Raw genomic sequence first — 24,511 nt, forward strand, 5'->3', positions numbered from 1 at the left:
CATCCCCAGCAGTGAGCGCCCCCTACTGGACATATGGCCCCTCCGTTCTTGGTTTTGATTTAATTCAGCAAACATTCTGGAGTGCCCATGGCAGCCAGACTGATGATACAGGTGGAAGACGCCTCTCACCAGGGGATAAGGTGCCAAGAATAAATAGTACAGGGGACTTCCCCTGGTGGTCCAGTGGTTAAGAATCTTCCTTCCAGTGCAGAGGGTGGGGGTTCGATCCTTGGTCGGGGAACTAAGATCCCACATAGCGCGGGACAACAAAACCCGAGCGCCACAATGACAGAGTTCTCGGGCCGCGACTAAGACCCAATGCAGCCAAAAAATTATTAATTAATTACTTTAAATCTCCGGAGAAGGCAATGGCAACCCACTCCAGTACTCTTGCCTGGAAAATCCCATGGGCAGAGGAGCATGGTAGGCTGCAGTCCACGGGGTCGCTAAGAGTCGGACACGACTGCGCGACTTCACTTTCACTTTTCACTTTCATACATTGGAGAAGGAAATGGCAACCCACTCCAGTGTTCTTGCCTGGAGAGTCCCAGGGACGGGGGAGCCTGATGGGCTGCCGTCTATGGGGTTGCACAGAGTTGGACACCACTGAAGCAACTTAGCAGCAACTTTACATCTCAAATTAAAAAAAGAGTTAATAGTACAGGGCGGCATGGATGACCAGCCAGGGAAGGGATGTCCAGGAGTAGCCAGGAGGGGGGTGGTGGTCAGGGAAGGCCAACACCCCCATCCTGCCTGCCTCTCTTCTGTCCTCCTTTTTCCCCTCTGCTCTCCTTGTTTCCCTTATTTAACACCCACGTGCTGTGTACCTGCCCTGAAGATGTGGGAAGAAGAAAACTAATTATAAAAAAAAAGAATAATACCCTGAGTACAAGGCACTTAGCAATCCAGGCAGTGTTCAAAGCCTTTTGCTGATATTAGTTCATTTAATCCTCACGATAACCACTCAAAGTTACCCTTGTCCTTTTACAGAGTGGAGCATAGAGAGGTTGAGTAACCTGCCCTGGGCCACAGAGCTCCAGATGGTGGAGCTATGGTTTGTCCTGGGATGATGCGCTTTATGGCTGGGAAAACACAGGCTCCTCTTACATCCAAGCATGAGAGCAATGAACAGAGGTGACTGTGACACCAAAGCTCACGGGGGCCTCGGAGGCACAGAAAGGGCACGGGTTACTCCAGGGACGCCTCTGGAGAGGTGAGAGCCAGGGTTGCATCTGGAAGGGTGAGTATGTCAGGAAGAGAGGTGGGGGCGTTCCCGGGAGAGGAAGACACTTGAACATGGGCTGGGGTGGGGTGCTGGAATACCTGGCACCTGGAGAAAACTCGGGTCCCGCCATGCTGGTCCTGCCAGTGTGTGTTCGTGCATGTTCACTGGGCATTGCAACGTGGGCAGGGTATTGCTCGGGGCTGTGTGCTTTCTTCTGTGAGTAGTTCACGGTTGCCAGGCTCTGTTCAAGGGATGTGTTTAGGGGATGCACACACGTGATGCTTGCTTACACAAAGATGGATATGGCTGCCTGTGGATGGACTAGAGGGAAGGAAAAGTAGGGAGTAGGGAGCTTGGGCGGGGGGGCGGGTGGTGACTGGGAAGCTGCCATTTCCAAGGCAGAAGCCCAGTGGTCACACCAGGGATGGTGGAGTGGTTGGATGTAGGGTGCCAGGGGTGTGGGAGGAAAAAAGGACCAGGTCTGATGAGGTGGGTGGATCGTGGAGTCACTGGGCCCCCCTGGTGTGACAAGAGCTACAGAGCAGGGGAGACTGGTGGGCGGGGTGGGGGCAGGCAGCCTGGATTTTATACTAAAGGAGGTGAGCTGGGCGTGTCGTGGAAGGAAAATGGCATGGACCATTCTGTATATTAAAAACATCTCTCTGGAGGAATAAACAGTACAAAAAATGTAGATTTTATATGTACTAGGATCCAGCTTGTATAAAAGTTTAATATACCATAAATGTAGCATTACAAATCAATGCAGAAAGAAGGGATTAGTCACTGGTGCTGGGACGACTGGTTAGGTACTTAGGGAAAAAAATAATGTTGACTCCTCAACATCATAAACCAAAATAAAATCCAGATGGATACAAGAAGCAAATTCAAAATAATAATAATGATAAATCTCCAAAACAAGCAGGGAGAAAATAAAGGTGAATACTTATTTGATTTCTGGATAAGACAGTGCTTTTTTAGCACCAGTGAAAGAAATCTGTGATTGATAGATTTGGTATATTAAAGCAAAACCTCAGAACACCGGAGAATGTTACAAATAAAATTTAAAATCATATACTGATGATGGATCAACGATCAATATCCTTTATATATAAAAAGTCCTTAAAAACAAATAAGAACCAACATAATATTGTAAAGCAATTATCCTCCAATTAAAAATAAATAAAGCACACATACACACATACAATAAGAAAATAGGCAATCATTCTAACAGAGAACAAAAGACCTTTGTAGAAGAAGGGAAGCACATGTTTAATAGATGAATGAAAAAAGTTCACCTGCATAATTAAAGATATGCAAAAATATATAAGTAAGACAATATATTTTAAAAGCTCACCAAACTAATAAAAAATTTCATAATAATTTTTAAAAAACAGTGTTAGTGAGGATACAGAAAAATGGGTACTCACACTGGTGGGGTTATAATTTGGCTTTTCCACTAGAAAAAATGTGGTAACAGAAGAAGCCCTGAAAATGTCCTCACACTTTGGTCCAGTAATTCCAGTTCTAGAAATCTACTGTCAGGACATAATCAGAGACGTAAGCAAAGGTTCACACAGGTGAATTATACTGCAACATAGTAATGTTAAAAAAGGAGAAATAATTCAGTATCCCAAAAAAGAATAGTAAACAAATAAGATGTGGTATATCCATGTGCTTGAATATTAAATAGCAATTAAAATCAAGTTTCCAAAGAGTATTTAAGGACATGGATAAGCCTTAATAAAATAATACTATGTGAAAAAACTGAAAATAATAAATATTTCATATGATTCAGAAATCACTTATTGCACAGATTATATATTACATACCACATACAGTATACATAAAATTATATACAGTATACTTACTATACACAACTATAGAGTGCACACATGCTAAGTCATTTCAGTTGTGTCTGACTCCATGACCCTATGGACTATAGCCCACCAGGCTCCCCTGTCCATGGGATTCTCCACGCAAGAATACTGGAGTGGGTTGCCATGCCCTCCTCCAGGGGATTTTCCTGAACGAGGGATTGAACCCGCATCTCTTGTGTCTCCTGCATTGGCAGGCAGGTTTTTACCACTAGCGCCACCTGGGAAGCCCAATTATATAGTATGCTATGCCAAATATTCCTGGAGAAGGAAATGGCAACCCACTCCAGTATTCTTGCCTGGAGAATCCCATGGACGGAGGAGCCTGGTGGGCTACAGTCCACGGGGTCGCAAAGAGTCGGACACAACTGAGCGACTTCACTTTCACTTTCATGCCAAATATTATATATCATATAAATTGAACCACAGCAGAGCTTAGGAATGCCAGAAACCTCCATGAAGTTGAAAATTCACACATGACTTATATTGGGCTGTCATATCTGCCATTCCACATTAGCAGATTTAAGCAACCATGAGCCCATGCAGTACTGCAGTATTTATCATTGAAAGAAATCCATGCAGTTCAAACCCATGTTGTTCCAGGGTCAACTGTGTTATATTTTATGTACATATATAGTATGTATTATGTATATTAGTGTCTGGTCTACAAAGGGCTGCCTTCTCATTGTGTTGTTGTTATTATTATTGAAACCACTGGAAGTAGAACCTCCAGAGGCCAGTAAAGCCAACTTCAGGGAAACAGTCTGGAGACCCCCCTGCCCCCAAAGCTAATCCAAGTCATAGGCATTCCCTGGTGGTCTAGTGGTCAGGACTCTGCACTTTCACTGCCGAGAGCCCGGGTTCCATCCCTGGTAGGGGAACAAAGATCCCGCAAGACAACCAAAAACTACCAAAAATGTCCACACCCAGAGAGCCACTGAGAATGGCAACAGCCCCAAGAGGAAGCCAAGGCCTCCACGGCACCACCTGGTGGTGACAGAGGTTATACCTAAGCACATAGCTATGCACAGCTCTTACTTATAATTCAAACTCAAGTGCGTCATTTAAATGCGCCTCACTGGCTCTAACAACACCCCAGCAAATTCTGTGGGTGGGTGTTGTTCTGGTCAGATTGCAGGATATCAGAATTTGCTTAATAAAAGGAATTCTGTTCCTAATTTTCTTCTGTAAGAGAAGCAGACAGGTTGCCATTACATAAAGACATTAAAATCAATTCGGGTATTATAGTTCCCCTACTTGGGATTTCCAGAGGACTTTCCTTCAACAGTATTTCCAGGGGGCAGGTTTCAGTACTGAGGGTACCTGTGTCCACTTTGGAGCCCATTACTCTTCCCTTGGCTAATCTAAGTATCTTAAAGGAAGGGATGATGTAATGGGTTGGCCAAAAAGTTTGTCTGGGTTTTTCCATTACATCTTATAGAAAAACACGAATGAACTTTTTGGCCAACCCAATATATACGGTTCATTTCTAGAGCCTCAAGCTGAATGTGAGGCACATAATGGAAACTCAACAAATGGTTGGTATCACCAATCATTTATTATATAAACCATGTGCCAGTGCATATTAGTTACCTATTGCCGTGTTACAAATTACCCTAAAACTTAGCAGCTTAAAATAACAACACGTATACAGTCTCACCCAGTTTGGGAGGGTCAGGAATTTGGGAGTGGCTTAACTGGGTGGTTCTAGCTCAGTGTCTCCTACGTGATTGCAGCCAAGAGGTTGGCCAGGGCTGTGGACATCTGAAGGCTTGACCAGGGCTGGAGGGTCCATTTTCAAGTTGGCTCTTCCATGCGACTAGCCAAATAGTGCTGGCTGTTGGCAGGAGACCTCAGCTCCTCGCCTTGTAGACCTGCCCAGAGGGCTGCTTGAGTGTCCTCCTGACAGGGCAGCTGCTTTTCCCAGAGAAAAGGATCCAAGAGAGAACAAGATGGAAGCAGCAGTGTCTTTTGTGACCTGGCTTTGGAAGTCATGCAGCGACGTTTCTGCACTGGTGTGTGTCAGAGGGGAACACCAGGAGGCCAGGATCGCTGGAGCCATACTGGAGGCTGGCTGCCACACAGGGACTCTACTGGCCATTTGTATATATTGCTTCTAACCCTCACGACACTGCTATGGGTTGGGTTTTTTGTCCTCACTGATTGGATTTAAAAAAAAAAAAAAAAAAACCAAAGCAATTAAGTGTCTTGGGACTTCCGAATCCGCCTGCCAAATGCAGAGGACATGGATTCGGTCCCTGGTCCGGGAGGATTCCACATGCCAAGGGGCAACTAAAACCATGCTCTACAACTATGGAAGCCCACATGCCTAGAGCTCATGCTCCAAAATGAGAGAAGCCACCACAATGAGAAGTTCGTGTTCTGCAGCTAGAGAGTAGCTCCTGCTTGCCTCAACTAGAGAAAGCCCAAGTGCAACAATAAAGACCCAGCACAGCCAATAAATAAATATTCTATATTAAAAAAATTTTTTTAATCAAAGTAGTGAAGCATCTTACCCTAGAGCAGAAAGTTCCAAATGATAAAGGGCACCTTTATAGGAAGGACTCCAAAGCCACATGACAAAGGCATGGACTTGGGATGTCCTAGTTGGACCCCTCAGTGGTGAAATACCGCTTTCCCCTCTGCCAAACTGTTTCCTCATTCATTGGAAAAAAATGTACCAGCCATGTACTTGAACACCTTTAAATACTTATTCTAAACATCTCCCTAGTTAAGAATCCTTTTCTTATATCTAAATCTTCGTCTTTTATAAAGACATGAACCTCCTGCAGTTAGAGGTTGTGCTCCTGGAGGAGTTAAACTTTTATAAAGAAGGCATTATTTGATTCAGGTATGAAAGTTTCTGCTACATTGGTGAATCTCTTCCAAATTCTAAACAACTGCCTAAAATGTATTAAGTTTAACTTCGATGAGACACTTTAAAGGAAGAAAGCAGCAAGGCTTCTGGAAGTTAGAATAAAGACCCAAGATATGAAGTTCGCAGGCTCTTTCCCCAGTCAGCCCCATTTCCCCATCTCTGATACTGGAATCACAATAGTGATGATGATGATGTATATTATCTCATTTGAGTTTCCCCTTAACCTCAGAAGCCAGAATAATTATTTGTCCTTAGTTGTATAGATGACGATGGAAAGGGTAAGTGATTTCCCCAAAGTCACGTGGCTCATCTTTGGAGCAAAGTTGGGTTAGATCCTGAGTGTCCTGCCTCCCAATCCTGTGATATAGTTTTCACTGCTCCCAAAACTTGAAAGCCAGCTGGTGTTCTGTGATGACTTAGAAGGGGCGGAAAGTAGGAGCAGTGGGTGGGAAGCTCAAGTAGGATGCTCAAGAGGGAGGAGATATATGCATGTGTTAATTAACCTGATTGTAATAATCATTTCACAAAATATATGTGTAGCCAAAAAGAAGAATTTATGGGTCAAAATAAAACCTTGACCAATAAAAAAACTATTTGAAAGCCAGCAAAATGATGAACCAGGGGGTGGGGAGAGTGAAATGAATTCTCAGGGTGTTTGTGGGTTTCTCATTAGAAGGGTTCACTGTTTCTTTTCATTGCTTTTCCATTGCGGCTGTTCTGTATTTTGAGTTCTTTTTCTTCCCCTGATTTGAACATGAACCATCTCATTCAGATACACCCAAACCTAGCTTCCAGGAACTGTGCACCTCACTCCTCCCATTTTCTCTCTTCTCTTTTTCCAGGGTCAGCTGCAGGCTGAGCCCCCAGCAGCTGCTCCTCAGTGGCTGGGAAGCCCTGTCAGAGGGTGCATTTTTGGAATCCAGTTGGCCAAGGCACTGTGTTATTCTATCATCAGCAGGCGTTTCCCCTAGAAGTCCCGCCAAACCTTTGTAGGATGCCCTGACAGTCTAGCACTGAGCTGGAAGAAACAACTGCACACGATTAAGGCTAATAAAACGGATTCCATCTTAAAAAATGGCCAAATGCTCCCGAGATGGCAGAAATGGAGAGAACAGAGATTTTGAGAGTTACCTCTTGAAAGAAAGTAACACATCATTGCTCAAGTTCAAGGAATTTCCTGGTACTATCATTGGAAAAGTGGAAAAAAGGTCCCAAGCCACAAGTTGAAAGTTAGAAAGAACAGAACCAGAGAAAGCCAGGGACCCGGGGCCAGCTGCTCGGGGCCACCCAGCCTACTGCTCCCAAGGTTAGCGTGCATCCCAGAGCTGCTCAGGGTGGCCAGCTCGGGAATCGTCCGTCGAGGGACTGAGCTAGGTGCACTTGTAGGTAACACTGGCTAATCGCTCTCGTAGTCTCTTTCAATGAAGAGCGTCCTTGTTCAGCTCCTCTGGGCCTCTGTCGACTGTGCTATCGTGACTCCTCTGTGCCTCTGTGGCAGCCTGGGACACCCTGGGTGAGGTTCTCAGTCTCCCAACACAAGGTTTAAAGGACTGGTCAGTTGCATCAATTCCCTGACCCAGTTTAATGAATGTGAGAGAACTCTCCATTTAGGGGCTCAAACTGAGGTTAAAAAAGGGTTGGCTGTTGTTGTTTTTTATTTTTTTCTTTCTATCATTTATTTAAACAATATTTACTGAGCATCATCTATATGTCAGGTTCTGGAGAGGAAGCAGTGAAGAAAATGATCAAGTTCCTGCCTTTCTGGAGCTGACAGTGTAGTGAGGGAAACAGGGAATATTCACCAGATATTAGTCAATTGCATACTTTGCTAGAAGAAAAGATAGAGCAGGAGGCCTGCGTGGTCAGCATAAGCCTCACTGAGAAAGTGACACTGGAGTAAATATCCAGGATCAGGGGACTTCCCGGGTGGCTAAGACTCCAAATTCCCAGGGCAGGGGGCCTGGGTTTAGTCCCCAGTCTGGGAGCTAGATCCCACATGCCACATGCAGATCAAAGATCCTGCACGCCATAACTAAGACCCGGTACAGTCAAATAAATGAATATTTTTTATTAAGATTCAGGATCAGGAAGTGTGGCAGATAATATAATTCCCCAAAGATGTCCACATCCCAATCCCCAAACCTGTAAATGGCATTGTGTATGGACCTATGAATGGGTGGCCAAAATAGTTCAGTTGGGAGAGTGTTAGACTAAAGATCTAAAGGTCCCTGGTTCAATCCTGGGTTTCAGCAACTGTTTCTGACCCTTTGCTTCCCTGGTGGCTCAGCTGATAAAGAATCTGCCTGCAATGCAGGAGACCTGGGCTCAATCCTTAGGTTGGGAAGATCTCCTGGAGGAGGGCATGGCAACCCACTCCAGTATGCTTGCCTGGAGAATCCCCATGGACAGAGGAGCCTGGTGGGCTACAGTCCATGGGGTCACAAAAAGTCAGATTCAACTGAGAGACTAAGCACAGCACACAGACCTTAGGTGGCAAAAGGGCTTTTGCAGGTGTGATTCAGTTAAGGATCTTGGGATGGGAAAATTATCTGGGTGAGCCCAATGTCATGGGAAGAGTACAATGTGTTGATCTGTTACACTTGTATGTTGCAAAATGATCACCCCCAAAGCATTAGCCAACACCTTCATTCCATCCCATAATTGCCATTTCCTTTTTTTAATTTTTTCTCTTCTTTTCTTTTCTTCTTGGTCACACCACGAGGCTTATGGGATCTCAGTTCTCTGACCAGGGATGCAAGCTGGGCCCTCAACAGTGACAGCAAGGAGTCCTAACCGCTGGACCACCAGGGCAGTCCCACCATTTTGTTTTCACGGTGAGAACATTAAAGCTCTACTATCTTAGCAACTTCAAGTATATAATGTGATCACCATGGTGTACATTAGATTTCCAGAAAAACCAATTTGTCTCTTTTTTAAAAATGTATTTCTTTCTTTACTGGGTTGTGCCAGGTACTAGTTGTGACACGCAGGATCTTTCAGTCAAGGCATATGAACTCTTAGTTGCGGCATATGGGATCTAGTTCCCTGACCTGGGACTGAACCCAGGCCCCCTGCATTGGGAGCATAGAGTCTTAGCCACACGACCACCAGGGAATTCCCCATATTTGTCTTATAATTGGGAGTTTGTACCCTTTGGCCAACATCCTCCTAATTCTGCCAACCCCGCAGCCCCTGGTAACCACCATTCTATCCTCTGCTTCATAAAACTCATGACACTGTGACTTTTCTCGATTCCACATATAAATGAGATTATACAGTTTTTCTCTCTCTCTGTCTGACTTATCTCAGCCTAATGCCCTCAAGGTCCATTCATGATGTCACAAAGGGCAGGACTTCCTTTTTTTCTATGTCTGAATAATATTCCATTGCGTATATAATGCATCTTCTCTATCCATTCATCCCTTGATGGACATTTAGGTTGCTTCCATATCTGGGCTATTGTGAAAAATATATTTCCTGTGTCTTCAACCCAGCACCTAGACACAAGAACTGACCTATTATTCTGAGGTAAAGAAAAAAATATAGCTTCTTGTGCCCCCCACATGGTATTTTAGAAGTTAGTAAAAATAACTATACTGCCCCAAAATACCATCACTCTTATCACAGTGCCTGAAATTCCACTATTTGACATTCACTCCTTTAGATACAATCCCCTATGCCTCCATTCATTCAATGCCTGCCATGTTGATTGAAAGCTTGCCGTGTGCCAGACACTATTCTTTATGCTGAGAATTTAGCAATAAACAAAACAGTGATGTTTGGGGAAGACAATGAGGCCGAAAATTCATAACTAGTGCAGTAGGAGAATAGAGCCTCGGAAGCCAGGGAAAGAACGTGTTTTAAGAAGGAGGTATGGACTTCCCTGGTGGTGCAGTGGATAACAATGCAGCTGCAAATGCAGGGGACACGGGTTTGACCCCTGGTCAGGGAAGATTCCACGTGCTACAGAGCAACCGAGCCCGTGCACCACCACAACCGAGGCCTGGCTGCAGAGCCTTCAGGCCGCATACTAAGCTCGTGTGCCTAGAGACCCTGCTCCACAGCACGAGAAGCCGCCACAATGAGAAGCCTGCACACGACAGCAAGGAGCAGCCCCCGCTTGCCACGGCCAGAGAAAGCCTGTGGGCAGCAACGAAGCCCCGGTGCAGCCAAAGACACAATCAATAAATATTAGAACAAAAAGGAAGGAGGTGTGATTGACAAACGCTGCCGGCCGCTAAACAGGGCAAGGGGAAGACTGAGAATTTACCTTGGGATTTGGTAAGATGGATGTCACTGAGAACCTTGACAAGAGCTGTTTATCTGGAGTAGTGAAAGAAATACATGATAGGATTAGGTTCAAGAGAGCCTGGTAATTAAGGCAGTGGAATCACCGAGAATTGCCCAAGCCTCCCCTTATAGATCTACAAGTCATACACTGCACAACACAGAGGTGCCCCTGATGTAGGCCATGGTATGAATGCTGCTTCTTGGAGTTCCCAGATGGGCAGTCCTGGTACAGATGGATCTTTCTGGAAGTGTTGCTATAAAGGGCAACAGAGAAATCGGGCAATAGTTATAAGTGTATGTGGAATCAAGGAAGAATTTCTTTCAAGATAGGATTTATAATGACAAGCTTGTCACTAATACGAGTAACTTAGTAGGAAATGACAAATTGATTGAAACCAAATATCCCATAAGATGTAGTGACTTACCAGCTAGGGAGAAATTCCTTGACAGCAAACTAAAAGCAAACTAGTGTGTGAGGAAAAGCCTGGGAGGAGAGAGATAAACTCAACAGGTTCAAAGATGAACTTCATTGGTTCCCCTGCTTCTACTTTAATCTGAGATGATGTTCCCAGAAAGGGAAAACATAACAGAAAAGGATGCTTCTCTCATATGTGAATTCCATGCACAGTGGCATCTGGATAAGAGAGGGGAAATTTGATAGGTATATCAGCTAGGAATAGTTTTGGCTGTAAATAACAGAAAATCCAAACTATTAGTAGACTGAACAGCATACAAGTTTATTTCTTCCTTACTTAAAAGAAGCCCGTAAATAGGCAGCCAAAGACTGGCATGGTGGCAATATGATGCCACCTTCTATATTTCTGTTTCATTCTCCCAACATGAAGCTTCCATCCTCAAGGTCATCTTGAAAGGTTGTTGTTGAATCACGCAAATACACTGGGATTCTTGGCCCCCGGAGGAGAAGAATTCAATCCAGGGCCAGAGACGAGGCTTGATCGCTCAGAGCTTTTGTGTAATAAAGTTTTATCAAAATATAAAGGAGATAGAGAAAGCTTCTGACACAGGCATCAGAAGGGGGCAGAAAGAGTACCCGCTTGCTAGTGTTAACAATGAAGTTATATAATCCAAAGAATATCTGGAGGTTGTAAAGACCTCATCAGACCTACTCCCATAATTTACATTTTAAGATAACACTGTCTTCAGGCAAGATACATCCTTGTAAAGACCAGGTCTACTCCCATAATTAACATTTTAAGATAACAGAAGGTTGAATCCAAAGACTGTCCTTAGGCAGGATACATTATTGGTATATAATCCTAAGGAATGTGGAGAAAGAAAAAAAGTTTGTCCTTTCTTCCTCCTTGAGAATTCCAGACCCCTTTCTCCTTGGGGACCCCTAGACTCCCTATCAACCTGCCTAGGAACTGACTCTCTCAAACTCATGGTCCAAGGTGGCTGCTGGAGCTCTAGCCATCAAGCCTACCTTCCAGGCAATAGGAAGAAAGACCAGAAAGGACTCTCCTCCCAGCTGAGTCAGCTTTCTTTAAGAAGACTGCTTGGAAGTGCCATGCCACACTTCCACTTCCACTGGTTCAGAACTCAGTCTCAAGGGCAGACTCAGCCACAAGGAAAGCCAAGAAATGCAGTTTGTGGTTGGGCACAGTATCCGGACTCCTTCTGAGGAACAAGGAAAGAATGGCTATTTAGGTAGGCAACTAGATGTCACTGACTCAGAGAGTTTTTCCCAGAGTCATTCAAATGATGCCTCATCACCAATACCGAGGTTAACCTCAGACCAACCCCAGGGGAGAGAGGGGGTGCAGAATGGGGAGAGCCTTGACCTTGAGCTTGGAAAGGACAGAGAATTCACATTTAAATGTGACAGCTCCGTGTGGGTGGAGACACAGCTACTGTTGGGAATGTGATGACCCTCACAGACCAGCTGCCAGCTCCCCAGGGCACCCCAAAGTCACGTGCAAGACCTGGGCCTTGTAGCATTAACCCTGGGATGCCCGAGGTGGGCGGGGTGGGGGGGGGTGGTCCTAGATTTTCCGGGGACTTATTCCCAGGAGGCAAGCAGCAAGTCCAAGCCTCTGGGCCAGCTCCCACTGCCTTGGCTGGTGTGTTTTATCTCATTGCAGCCTCTGTACTTTGTCAGAGAATGTAAATTCCTACCTCTTCCCTTTACTTTCCTGCTCAGGAATTGGTGGAAAAGATGTTAGGGTCCCAGGACATGCCTCATGTAGCCCAGTATTCCTCGTGGCGGCTGAGCTGACATCAATTCACGAAATTTTTTACAACAGGCTTCTCTCTTCCTGCTGAGAAGCTCCCTGGATAGAACAACAGAGAGACCTATGGGGGGTTCAGCCAGAAAGAAAGGGCTGTGAGTAAGTCAGACCTCATGGCTCCTTCGAACACTCAGAGGTAACATTAATCTGGACACTTGGATGAAAGGCCCAGCTCTGCGTGCCAGGCCATTTCTAAGCCACACGGCCAGAAAGCATCTCTGGATGCGGAGACCTGTGGCTCTCCTTCGCGGGGTATGAGCCCAGGACTGGGAAGACTCATGCTTTCCCTGGGCCGTCTCACTGTCTTTCTTTCCGCTACCAATTTAGAAGCAGTGTTTAATAAGAAAAACAGAAGCCACAGGAAGAAGGAGACCCTGGAAACAATATATGTGGCAAAAGCCTTTGCGTCTTGGTTGCTCTCAATTAGGACACCCCATTGTTTCTAGGGCAGGAAGCCTGCCAGGAATTAAAGACCAGTGATGACCACATCTGAACCCAGCCCCCAACCCCACCCCAGGGAATGTTCTCTGCAAACCAGAGCAAGGATGGCCCCCGTGGACCCGCTGCTCCCCTCTCCTGGACGTGGGCTGCTTTTTCTTTCTCCCCTCCTTCCTTCCCCTCTGCTCTCTGTCCACCTCTTCTTACTTTTTCTTTTCCCTGTCCCGTTACCCTTTCCCCCTTCCTTGTCAAGGTCTTGAGTCCTCTTAGGAGACATCTCTCAAGTTGGCTCCCTTGAAGGATTCCAGGATTAGAAGACATCCCTCTAATACTTGAGAATGAGGTTTAGAAACAACATATATAAGTGGCCAATAGAGTCCCTGTGTGGCAGCCAGCCTCCAGTATGGCCCCAGTGATCCTGGCCTCAAGCATTACAGGTTGCCTGAGCGTCATGAAGGGCTAAATGCGTTCCTGCCTAAGACATCACATGTCAAAGAGAAGGATTAGTCGTAACAATAGCTATGTTTACTGATTGCTTATGAGTTCTTTTTTTTTTCTTTTTTGGCTGCTCTGTGTAGCTTGTAGGATCTTAGTTCCCCCACCAGGGATCAAACCCGTGCACCCTGCATTGGCAGCGTGGAGTCTTAACCCCTGGATCACCAGGGAAATCCCTTACTGATTGCTTATTATGTGCCAGACACTGTCCTCAGCACTTAACAATCGTTAGCTCATTGGTTCCCCAAGACAATCTCACGTTGCTGGTATTTATGTTTCCTCCATCGAATAGAGAAGGTGGCCTTCAGATTAGAAGGTCTGAGGAAAGATATTGAATGATTTCTTCCTGTTCTGCTGCTTCTGTGGGGAGCTCCTCTTGAAACTCCCCCATGGGGTCCTTGTGAAGTTCATTTCCTTCACGGAGGCTGAGGAAGACGTGTGCTTATGATCAGGCTATAAAGAAAGGCAGGGGATGGGACTTCCCTGGTGGTTCCGCAGTTAAGACTCTGTGCTCTCAATGCAGGGGGCCCAGGTTCAATCCCTGGTCAGGGAACTGGATCCCACAGGCTACAACTAAAGACCCCCCATGCCACAACTAAGATGAGGCACAGCCAAGTAAATGTTAATTTTAAAGGCAGCAGACTTCTTCTACGGGCACAGGCTGATGCAGCAGGTGATAATGAGTGGCAAACAGTATGGGATTCTACTTGGTCGCAACCAGCTAACCAGTTGTCACACCTCTTACTTCTGCCCCACGTGATTTGGAGTTATTGAATCAGTCAGCATGCATGTCTTTGGAAGTAGCAGGAAGCCCAAACAAAAGTGTTTCAATGTTGGAGACACTGAACATCTCCCTGAGGGAGACATCCAGAGGCAGAGTGGTCCCAGGGTAGATTAATTCAGCAGCTCATTGATGGCATCAAGGACTCAGATTCTTTCTCTTTCTGACTGTCATCTTCAAAGTCACCCCTCAAGGTGGCTGTCACAGCTCCAGGCCAACATCCACACACAACATCCAGACGTGGAAAGAGGGCTGCTTCCTCCTTGTGTCTCTTTATAGGAGCAAAAAATCCTTTCCCGGAACCCCCAGGAGACTTCTCACACCCCATTGGCTGGAACTGGTCACATGTCCATGTATAAACCAGAAACGGGCAAAAGGGATGGAGCCACATGTTTGCATCAGTGGATCAGGATTTACCCACCCTGGGTGGGGGGAGGGGTGGGCATGGAAGAGGCACACAGCTATTAGGCGGAAAATTAGTATATTCTGCCTCAGGCATCTTCCTTACTGACACGTTCCATCTACCCTACCCTTACAAACTTTCAAGCCGATGAGTTCAATATTCAGCTTCTTTGCAGGCTAGGTGCTCTTCCATGGTGGCTCAGCGGTAAATACGCTTGCAATGTAAGAGACACAGGTTCAATCCCTGGGTTGGGAAGATCCCTTAGAGAAGGAAATGGCAACCCATTCCAGTATCCTTGCCTGGGAAATTCCATGGAGAGAGGAGCCTAGGTAAACTACCTGCTCTAAATGCAAAATACGTGAACTTCATCTTTTACCAATTCTTTCGCCTTGCCACACAGAGCTTTGCCTTGCCAGTCTGTAACTGATCAAACATCAATAATGATACAGTAAAACAAAAATGGGTGCAAGTTCCTGGCTTGCCTTGATTCAGAGACAAGCACGTGCAGACGTTTGAGGTGTTTCTGCAACAAACTCTGAGCTCTGCCTGGGCTTAGAAAAGACTGGTGTCACACAGAAGATGCACGGGGCCAGGGAAAGTTTAGGCTGATTCAGTAGTGGGTCTGAAAGAGGGAGCCAGAGACAGGAGAGATTGAGATGGACATATGGACAACATACAAAGATACAGACAGACAGGGAGAGAGCTTGTAGTAGGTTTCTCTCATCTCCTTCCCATGTAGTGATATGGAAACACTGCTCCAAAGAAACAGACATCTGAGCCCTTAAGACGCAGAACATCTCATAGAATCCCAAATAATGTCACCATATCATCCCATAATCAGTCCTAAATCCTAGACCACAGGACCACTTGCACAAAATCTCACAGCTGGCCCCGAACAGAACTGGGTATGCTTAGATCCCACCCGCAAACCTGGCACTGTTACAAAATAAGAAAAGAAAAAAAAAAGTGTGTTAAGCCTTCAGCATGTGCCAAGGACTGTCCTCGGTGTTTCGTCTTCCTCACCTCCTCTGATCTTCCCAAGAATGATGGAAGCTGGGTGTTATTTCTAATGCTGGCTTTTCAGGTGCCCATTATATACTAACAACTTGGTGAGGCTTCTCAGGAAGCCACCTGAGGCTCCCTAGCTAGGAAGTGGTAGAACCAGTTTATCCTAAGCCCATCTGCCTAATAAGCTAGTCCCTGGTGGCTCAGACAGTAAAGAATCTGCCTGCAATGCAGGAGAACCTGCAATGCAGGGTTTGATCCGTGGGTCGGGAAGATCCCCTGGAAGACAGCATGGCTACCCACTCCAGGATTCTTGCCTAGAGAATCCCATGAACAGAGCAGCCTGGTGGGCTACAGTCCATGGGATCACAGAGTCGGACATGACTGAGTGACTAACACATTCTCATCAAAACATCGGAAAGGGACACAGACACTCTCCTTCCAACAGGTAGGGTGAGAGCTGATAGTCCAAGAACCGCTGATGCTGCAGCTAGTAACCACTCAGGCACAAGGCTGCTTGATAAAGTCCAATGGCGATGTGCAGAGTAGCCCCATGGAACCATGTAAGAACATTTTAAGAAACCAGGATATGTTTCTGTTGGCAGAAGGTCCACAGGACCAGATCGGAGAAGCAGCAAAGCACCACCACTGAGAGATTTGACCGCATATCAGAAAGACTGGCTGACGGTGGATTTGCCTTCGGGAAACACCTATGATATACGCATGTTAGAGAAAAAAGCAGTCGCTAGGTCTGCAATCAGCTTTGTCCTCCAGGAGGGATGGAGATCACTGAATTGGCACCGTGCTTCCTCTGACATCAGTTACTTTTTAGACAAAGTCTCATGTGTTCCTGATTTGAAATGTCATTGTGTGGGGGTGATGGGGGTGGGGTATTGGGGGGTCGGGATCTGGTTTCTGTCTGCTTGGGATGGGAGTGGTGGGGCCAGGTGGAGAAGAAAAGGAGTCAGGCAGTAGCTAAGGGGCTGGCAGAGGGAGTTCCCTGCCACAAACGTCCAAGCACCTCTTTGGTTGAGAAAGAGGAAATTGCAGTGACCCTCAACTTTTCATTTTCCAAAGCTGGATAACTGTCAACTGCGCATGAAAACACATCTCAGTGACAAAGTCATGACGGAACATAGGCTCCAGATTTCCTAAGAGGGAGGATAGATGGCCTCCATCTAGTGGAAGGGAAGGGGGAATCCCAGCCCTACACATGAAACAAAGAACATCTACAAACTATATGGATCCATTGCTTCTGCAGGACCTACCCCCCACCCACCAGGAGTAGCATGCGTGTTTTCCAAGAGGATGTTCCAACAGGCTGGCTTGTCCCCTTGGAGGTGGTACACGATGATGTGACAAAAGGCAGAGCCCTGACCTCCTTAGGTTCCTTCTTCTGTCGCTGCCTTACCTCCAGTGCCTGGATCAAGCTAGGCTTTCTCCTGGTCCTTTCAAAGTCTTCCCCATGGTGCATCTTTGCCCCACTGGACCCTCTCTGCCTTCCACCAATTATAATAATTTTCTTTCCTTGTCTGGGCTCAAGACATCATTATGACCCAACCATTCTCACAGTTATTTATGTACTTCTTGGAGGTTCCCCCTCTTGGTTCCATTGACCTCTGTGGACTCATCTTCCCCTCCTTGGGGACATCTGCTACTGTCTAGCACTTCCCCCCCTGCACTGGGACCACCCCACCCCATTAAAACATCATCAAGTTTTAAATCTCACCCACAGTAAACATACGGGTATCTTTCCAGTTCAGCACACTTACTGAGAATCATTTACCCAGGTATTGAGAGTTTTCACATTTATATGAGAACTTTGGAAGATCTGAATGACCCATGTTTCATCAATGCTGTGGAATATTATGCAGCTGTTAAAATGAATGCACAAGGCACATGTGTTGATCTGATCAGATCAGATCAGTCGCTCAGTCGTGTCCGACTCTTTGCGACCCCAAAAATTGCAGCACGCCAGGCCTCCCTGTCCATCACCAACTCCTGGAGTTCACTCAGACTCACGTCCATCGAGTCAGTGATGCCATCCAGCCATCTCATCCTCTGTCGTCCCCTTCTCCTCTTGCCGCTAATCCCTCCCAGCATCAGAGTCTTTTCCAATGAGTCAACTCTTTGCATGAGGTGGCCAAAGTACTGGAGTTTCAGCTTTAGCATCATTCCTTCCAAAGAAATCCCAGGGCTGATCTCCTTCAGAATGGACTGTTTGGATCTCCTTGCAGTCCAAGGGACTCTCGAAGAGGCAGTTAAAAAAAAAAAAAAGGTCTTCCCTAATTGTTGCGTCTCCTCACCCCCAGTGCAGGGGGCCTGGGTTCAATCCCTGGTCAGGGAACTGGATCTTGCATGTTGCAAACTAAAGAACCTGTGTGTTGCAGCGAAGACCTGGTACAGTCAATTTTTTAAAATTACATTAAAAATTAAGTTTAAAAAATCAGCATGCAATCAAGGTTAACCTCATCAGTGATAGGCTGATCATATGCACTGCTGACATGATGTGATAAGAATTTGTCTCTGTGTTCTTCCTCCCTCAAAACCATTCACAGTCTAAGCAAGAGAAATAAATCAAAGACACATATAGGGGCATTCTACAAAATAATCGGCCAGTATTCTTCAAAAGTGTCAAGGTCATGAAAGACACAAAAGGACTAACGAACCAGATTGGAGGAGGCTAAGCAGGCATGATGACTGAATGCAGTGTAGTGTCCTGGAGGGGATTTAGGGGGGAAACTGGTGACATATGAATAAAGGGTGAAGTTTGGTTAACAGTAAAATGGGGCTATAGTTAAATGGGGCTTCCTTGGTGGCTCAGACAGTAAAGCATCTGCCTGCAATGAGGGAGACCTGGGACCAATCCCTGGATCAGGAAGATCCCCAGGAGAAGGAAATGGCAATCCACTCCAGTACTCTTGCCTGGAAAACTCCATGGATGGAGGAGGGCAATACTCCATGGGGTCGCAAAGAGTCAGACATGACTGAGAAACTTCACTTCACTTCACTTAGTTAATAGTAATGTGTTGGAGCTGGTGTCTTGGTTTTGGCAAATGTACCATGGGAGAGACTGGGTGAGGGCTATATGAAAGCTCTGCAAATTGCCTACAAATCTAAAACTATTCCAAAAGTGAAAGCGTTAAAAACAATAACAAGTTGTAATGTGACTAGAATACTGACTGTGTGGATCACAGCAAACTGTGGAAAATTCTTAAAGAGATGGGAATACGAGACCACTTTACCTCCCTCCTGAGAAACCTGTATGCAGGTCAGGAAGCAACAGTTAGAATGGGACATGGAACAATAGACTGGTTCAAAATTGGAAAAGGAGTACGTCAAGGCTGTAAATTGTTACCCTGCTTATTTAACTTATATGCAGAGTACATCATGTGAAATGCCTGGCTGGATGAAGCACAAGCTGGAATCAAGATTCCCAGGAGAAATATCAATAACCTCAGATATGTAGATGACACCACCCTTATGGCAGAAAGCAAAGAAGAATTAAAGAGTCTCTTGATGAAGGTGAAAGAAGAGAATGAAAAAGCTGGATTAAAACTCAGTAGTCAAAAAAACTAAGATCATGGCATCTGGTCCCATCACTTCATGGCAAATAGATGGGGAAACAATGGAAACAGTGACAGACTTTATTTTCTTGGGCTCCAAAATCACTGCAGATGGTGACTGCAGCTTTGACATTAAAAGATGCTTGCTCCTTGGAAGAAAAGCTATGACATACCTAGACAGCATACTAAAAAGTAGAGACATCACTTTGGTGACAAAGGTCTGTCTAGTCAAAGCCATGGTTTTTCCAATAATCATGTATAGATGTGAGAGTTGGACCGTAAAGAAAGCTGAGTGCCAAAGAATTGATGCTTATGAACTGTGGTGTTGGAGAAGATTTGAGAGTCCCTTGGACAGCCAGGAGATCCAACCAGTCAATCCTAAAGGAAATCAGTCCTGAATATGCATTGGAAGGACTGATGCTGAAGCTTAAGCTGAAGCTCCAATACTTTGGTCACCTGATGCAAAGAACTGACTCATTAGAAAAGACCCTGATGCTGGGAAAGATTGAAGGCAGGAGGAGAAGGGGATGACAGAGGATGAGATGGTTGGATGGCATCACTGACTCAATGGACATGAGTTTGAGCCAGCTCCAGGAGATGGTGAAGAACAGAGAAGTCTGCAGTCATGGGGTCACAAAGAGTCAGATGTGATTGAGCAACTGAACAACAACAAATTTGTTTTTTAAAATTGAAACCAATAATGGATGGAGCTGGAGATGATTGTAATAAGTGAAGTAAGTTAGAGAGAGAAAGAAATTTTATGATATCACATATGCAGAATCTAAAAAATAGGTCAAATGAAATTCTTTACAAAACAAAAATAGACTCACAGACATAGCAAACAAACTTATATTTACCAAAGGGGAAGGAGGAAAGGACTAAATTGGGAATATGGGATTAACAGATATACATTACCATATATAAAACAGATAAACAACAAGGATTTCCTGTATAGCACAAGGAATTATACTCAATGTCTTGCAATAAACTATAAGGGAAAAAGAACTGAAAAAATTATATGGATCTCCACACATATGTATAACTGAATAAGTGTGCTGTACACCTGAAATTAACACAATATTGTAAACCAACTATACTTTGATTAAAAAAAAAAAAAAACAGCTAAACAAGCTCATAAGTACAAACATGGCATAGAAGAACTCACGCTAAACTGTTACTGCCTGTTACCTGGGTGGCTATTATTACATCTCACATTATCCGTAAGAGGGAATTATTAACACCTTTACATTACTTGAACTTCTGCAACTACCTACCTGTTTTTATGCTATTTGACCTGTTGCAGAGGGTAAAATATGCAATTAAAAAAAATCTAATAGTTTGGGGATGAAATACTTGCTTCTCTATCTCTAAAAGCAGAGGCAGGAAAATATTTATTGGAGCTTTAAAGAGGAGGGCCAAATTACAACCTCCCCCAACCTCTGAAAGAGTTCCTCTCTCCCGACACACAGTGGTATTTCCACTGGCCCCATTAGGCAGTTAAACTGGATGCCAAGTATGAGAACAATTATTACCCAAAGTTTGGCAGCTTGTAAATAATAGCCCTCAGTGGTATCCCACAAAGAATTTTATATATTAAGAGAGGTTTAGGGGAAAATGTCCACTTCACACTACCCATGAAATCTGAAGATGCTGAATATGTTTTTGACTCGTGGAATAGAGGGGTTCTGGTAGGGAGTGGATGGTGTGGGATGAAACAGGGAAAGTAAAGTGGAACAAGCTCTAAGAAGATGTGGAGGGAATTAAAGATCAAGAAACCATGTGTGGGACTTCCCTGGTGGTCCAGCAGTTAGGAATTAGCCTACCAATGCAGGGGATACGGGTTCGATCCCTGGTCCAGGAAGATTCCACTTGCTGCAGGGCAACTAAGCCCGTGCACCACAACTACTGAGCCTGTGCTCTACGGCCTGTGCTCTGCAGCAAGAGAAGCCACTGCAATGAGAAGACTGTGCACTGCAGCTAGAGAGGCGCCCCCGCTCACTGCAGCTGGGGAAAGCAGGAGTGCAGCAATGAAGACCCAGCACAGCCACTAAATTTAAATTTTTTTTAACATTGCCTTAAAAATAATAGAAACTACTTGTGACTCCTGGGAGAAGAGAGGAAGCCAAACTGTAGCACATCTGAGGAGAGAAAGGGGGCAAAGATTCCCATGAGGAGAACCAGCTGGAAAAGTGTTATAACTAAGAAGCATTGATAGGGTGGCCAGATACAAGATAAATACACAAACGTCAACAACTTTCCTTTATGACAGCCTCAACCAGTGACACAATATCAGGGGGCCAAAAGATCCATCTATGTAAGAAAACAAAATCAGAGAGTACTGAGGCATAAAGTTAGAAGAAATGCCCAAGACCAATGTGAGAACACTTATAAAACTTCACTGGAGAATATGCGTAGACCTGAATAATGGAAAGTCTTATCTTATTCTTTGGGTAAAAAGGCTCAACATTATAAAGATGTTGATTTCACCCCCACTTTAATCTAGCACTTCAATGCAATTCCAAGCAACCTCCTAATATAAATAAAAGGCTGATGCTAAAATTCATCTAAAATTAAAAACCATGAAATTGTGTAAAAGACGGTGACAAGATGGTAAAACACACTACAAAGCTGTAATCATCAAAAAGGTGTGGTCTCATGTACATACTGCTATGTTTAAAATGGATACCAAAAAGGACCCACTGTATACAGCACACAAAACTCTGCCCCGTGTTATGTGGCAGCCTGGATGGGAGGGGCGTTTGGGGGAGAATGGATACATGCATGTGTATGGCTAAGTTCCTTCACTGTTCGCCTGAATCTATCACAACATGTTAATTGGCTACACCCCAATACAAAATAAAAAGTTTTCTTTAAAAGAGGTATGGTCTCAACAAATGGAGATTCTCAGCAACTGTTGATTCTTTGCAATCCAGAGCATCTAACCTCCCTTTCCCAAAGAGCACCCCGAATAGCCAGGGTCTATGTGGGACCGACTTCATCCTCAGCTCTAGGATGAAGTCTGACTGGCATAAGCCATGTTCCATTCTCCTACCCTGATGCTGTGTTTAAATCAGATCAAAAATGAGGATAACTTAGCCTAATTCCAGAGGGCCTGTTTACGTAGACTCTCGTTTCCCTGTTGGATATGACCAAGGAAGCATGTAATCTTGGAGCTCCTGGATTCAGACCAAGGTAGCACCAAGACAAAGAAAGCAGAGCTGACAAATGCAGAGAGAAAGTTGGTCCTTACTGTGTCATCTGGGCTGTGAGATCCTGCCTTGCCTGAAGCCCCAGACTTCTCAAGTATAAGTCAATAAATCCATTGCATTGTTTTAATCACTTTCAATTGAGTTTTCCTTGTTTGCAACTAAAAATATCTTCCCTCCTTCAACACAGATTGGATACATAGATAAATAGAAAAACACAGAGAATCCAGAAAAGGATGTGTGTGTGTGTGTGTGTGTGTGTGTGTGTGTGTGCATGTGTGTGTGTGTGTGTCTGTGTTTCACATCCCAGGGTGGACATGTGTTTCTGCAAGAGTGGTTCTTACACCATCCTCATCAGCATCACTTAGGGGCCTTGGAGGACTTCTGAAATGAAGGCTGCAGCCCAGCAGGGTTTGAGTGGGTTATCTACATCTGTAACACACTTCCCAGCTACTTCTTCTTTTTTTTTTTTTTTCCCAGCTACTTCTTAGGCATGAAGAAGTTTGAGAGCTACCAGAAAAGAGAAGTGTTCCAAACTGTGGGTCCTGAGCAATCAGTGGGTTGTGAAATCAGTTTAGAAGCTTTGGGTCAGCACTTTTTTAAGCAAAAGAATGGGCTGGGGTGAAGTGGAACAAAACAGAATGAAACAGAACAACATCAGAGAGTGTCACAGCAGAAAAGCTAAGTATTGCTTTACGAACTTTTGTTTCAGGTATGTATATATATACAAAGCTGAGATTCAGCTGGCATTCGGCATTACAACTATATCCATTGTTAAAATACTCAAATGCATTTCTACTGGTTGGGGGACAACTCTTGCCTGACCATGTCCTCCTCCTGCTGCCCTGGGATACCCTCTCCCCACAACCCCTTTCAGATTCAGCAACAAAAGGGTTAACTTCTGGCACAGCAGGGGGTTTCCAGGCCTGGCTCCGTTTTAAGACCAAATTCTGATGGGTCAGCCTCTTGGCCCCACCAGATGTTAAATATTTTGACTCTCACCTCCGTACATGTGTGTGAATGTAATGGATTGGAATATTGAAATGGACTGTGATTATTGAGAAAGTTTGAAAAGCATGGTTAAGGGGCCAAGGGTTCTCGGTGGGTCCTGGGGAAGGGAGAGAGGGTGGGGGCACTGAGTGCATTCAGGTGCTGTGTCCAGCCCATCACCTGACTGGGCTTCACAAGGCAAAGCAAACAAGGAAAGGCCTTTGCTTCCTTCGCACATATTTGATCTGAAAACAAACAGTGGAAGGTGTGTAAATACACTCACCAGACCTGCCACTGGAGGAGCAGGTGGTGAGAACACCAGATCGAATGGGATGATAATGACATGCGGTTTCTGCCCAACGTCCAGAGAGGATCCAGAGATTATCCAGATGTTGGGAGGAAACCGAGAAGATGGAAAAGAGATGCTGCTTCCTGGGTCCACTAAACAAGCAAGATCAGATCCTGGGACTGATGAGAATTTTAAATACATCAGTTCTTCAAATGCTAATAAATCTTATGTTTTGAGATGAAATTCAGTAAGAGCCTCTCATTTCACGAATTCAGTGTGGCCAATATCATTCAAGGGCTTCTCTGGTGGCTCAGTGGTAAAGAGTCTGCCTGCAATGCAGGAGCCACAGGAGACGCAGTTTTGATCCCTGGGTCAGGAAGACCCCCTGGGGTAGGGCATGGCAACCCACTCCAGTATTCTTGCCTGGAGGAATCCCGTGGACAGAGGAGCCTGGCAGGTTACACTCCCATGGGGTTGCAAAGAGTCAGACCACTGAAGAGACTTAGCACACACACATGCACAATATCATTCAAACCTTAGATCCAAATAAAATCCATTTCCTAAAACACTGCCATCTTGTGACTCATTGTCTTCCTGTTCCACTCACTCACTTAAATATGATCCACCGCCTTTTTAACTTTTTTAATGTTTATTTACTTATTGGCTGTGTCAGGTCTCAGTTGCAGCACGCAGAATCTCTGCTGCGGTATGCAGGATCTCTAGTTGCCGAGCACATGTTTAGTTGCCCCTCAGCATGAGGATCTTAGTTCCCCATCCAGAGTTCAACCCAAGTCTCCTGCACTGGAAGGAGGATTCTTAACC

The 24,511-nt window shown here is 45.0% G+C and overlaps 1 long non-coding RNA gene and 1 other non-coding gene across 3 annotated transcripts in view; one reads left to right on the forward strand and one right to left on the reverse strand.

Moving 5' to 3' along the window:
• LOC139176726 (uncharacterized) overlaps window positions 1-24,511 on the reverse strand; it is a 65,653-nt gene that overhangs the window by 18,156 nt on the left and 22,986 nt on the right. The window lies entirely within an intron of this gene.
• On the forward strand, window positions 8,157-8,229 carry TRNAF-AAA (transfer RNA phenylalanine (anticodon AAA)). Its single transcript has one exon. It is a non-coding gene; the product is annotated as a tRNA-Phe (tRNA).

Source organism: Bos indicus, chromosome 17 (genome assembly GCF_029378745.1).
Source record: "Bos indicus isolate NIAB-ARS_2022 breed Sahiwal x Tharparkar chromosome 17, NIAB-ARS_B.indTharparkar_mat_pri_1.0, whole genome shotgun sequence".
Taxonomy (NCBI): Eukaryota; Metazoa; Chordata; class Mammalia; order Artiodactyla; family Bovidae; genus Bos; species Bos indicus.